Source organism: Propithecus coquereli, unplaced genomic scaffold (assembly GCF_000956105.1).
Source record: "Propithecus coquereli isolate 6110/MARCELLA unplaced genomic scaffold, Pcoq_1.0 Scaffold118, whole genome shotgun sequence".
NCBI lineage: Eukaryota > Metazoa > Chordata > Mammalia > Primates > Indriidae > Propithecus > Propithecus coquereli.
The window spans coordinates 5380921-5383294 of NW_012135858.1; the positions used below are offsets into that span (position 1 = coordinate 5380921).

Below are 2374 nucleotides of genomic sequence, written 5' to 3' on the forward strand. Positions count from 1 at the left end.
TCTACTCAGCCACCAAAAACAATGGTGATCTAGCACCTTTTGTATTATCCTGGCTAGAGCTGGAACACATTCTACTAAGTGAAGTATCACAAGAATGGAAAAACAAGTACCACATGTGCTCATCATCAAATTGGTATTAACTGATCAACACTTTTGTGCACATATAGTAACATTCATCAGGTACTGGGCAGCGGGGAGGGGGGACGAGGAAATTGGCGTATTCACACGTAATTAGTGTGGTGTGCACTGTCTGGGGGATGGACATGCTTGAAGCTCTGACTCGGGTGGGGCAAAGGCAATATATGTAACCTAAATATTTGTACCCCTGTAATATGCTAAAATAAAAAAAATAAAAAAAAGAATATTGATAGAGATAGAAATTATGATAAAAACAACCAGAAGAGTAGTGGCCCAGCAGGCCACCCCTGTGTGTCTGTGGGCTTCAGTGCAAGTGGGCAGCCTTGCTCCCCTCCTACCCCACCTCCATCTGTACCATGGACACCAATACTTCAGCATTAGAGAAAGAGATTGGTACAGAACAGTTTCCAGTCAATGAGCTATTTTGGATTAGTCAATTTTGGGAATACCTGGTACTGCAATTCAGTTCTTCAAGCACTTTATTTTTGTCATCCATACTGGGAAAAGGTTCTATCATACAAGAGTCAACTTAGGAAGAAGGAAAATCTTCCTGTGTGCTCAGCAGATCTCTTCCACAGTATAGCCACACAGAAGAAATAGGTTGGTATAAGTCCTCCTAAGAAGTTCATAATAAAACTGCAGAAAGAAAAGAGATTTTTGACAACTACAGGCAACAAGTTACTCATGTACTAAATAAATTTGCTGATATTTTACAAGATGAGAGAAAGCAGGGAAAACAAAATGGTCACCTACTTATTGGTAATAACAATAACCATTATTGTTATTGATAAAATAACAACTGCGCAGCACCCCCAATGTGGGGTTCTTGAAATTTTTCAGGAAACATTAACTAATGAAACCAGATGTTTTATTTGTGAAACTATAAGATGATGATTTTTCAGATCTTTCTGTTGATGTGGAACAAAATATGTCAATTACTCACTGCTTAATGGGTTTCAGCAATACAGAAAACTCTATGCAGTTTACACAAATATTACTGTGAAGAGTGTTGCAGCAAACAAGAAGCACACAAATGGCTGAAAGTTAAAAAACTGCCCATGATTCTAGCTCTCTTCCTGTACAGATTTAAATATAGAAATCAACTTCATCGATATACAAAACTTTCTTACCAGGTAGTTTTTCCTTTAGAATTTCATCTATGTAACACTTTAGGTGATGCAAATAATCCAGACAGAAAGTATAATCTTTTGTTGTGTTTTTCACTGTGGAAGTGGTCCCAGTTGAGGCTACTATAGTATACTGCAATAGTTAAGAGTAATGACTTTTGCTTGTTTCATCACAACATTGTAGAAGAAAATAAATGCAGAAGCTATTGAAGAATTCTACAGATTGACATCAGACATTTCAAAGTACTGAGTCTGGTTACATCTTTTTCTATGCATCTTGAGATTTAGGAGGAACCCTGATGAAGAGATACTTTCTGCCTTATTTATTCTCTGGTTACTTTGAAAAGAATCAAGTACTAATTTTTCAAGAAAAGAGAAATGCAGGAAGCTCAAGGGGCAGTAGTGCACTTTGCAAACAATAAAGCAAAAACTATGGCTTAAAAAAACAAATAGAAATTTTGTATTGAAAAACACAATGAAATAAAGCATTCACTACAGGGGCTCGATTACAGATTTCATCTGGCAGAAGAAAGAATCAGTGACATGAAGATAGATTGATAGAGATGATGTGATGGAAGAACAGAGAAAAAATAATAAACAAAGCTGAATAGAGCCTCAGAGAAACGTGGGATACCCCAAAGCACACCAGCATACACATAACTGGAGTACCAGAAAGGGAAGAGAAAAAGAAACAGAAATAATATTCAGGCTGGAAGCTTCTGAAATTTGATGAAAATCATCAATTAACATATTGAAGAAGCTCACTGAATCCAAGTAGGATAAACCAGAGATTCATACCCATACACATCAAAGTGAAAATGTTCAAGACTAAGATAATCTTTTTTTTTTTTTTTTTGAAACAGGTTCTTACTTTGTTTCCTGGGCTAGAGTGCAGTGGCGTGATCATGGCTCACTGCAATCTCAAACTCCTGGGCTCAAGTACTCCTTCTGATTCAGCCTCCTAAGTAGCTGGGACCACAGGCACATGCCACTATGGTCAGCCAATTCTTTAAAAAAATTTGTTGTAGAGAGAGGGTCTTGCTGTTGCTTAGGCTGGTCCTGAACTCCTGGCCTCAAGCTATCCTCCCACGTCTGTTTCCCAAGATGCC

At 37.7% G+C, this 2374-nt stretch overlaps 1 pseudogene; it reads left to right on the forward strand.

Moving 5' to 3' along the window:
* Window positions 1–488: 488 nt before the first annotated feature.
* LOC105822221 lies at window positions 489–1546 on the forward strand (annotated as a pseudogene).
* Window positions 1547–2374: the final 828 nt, after the last annotated feature.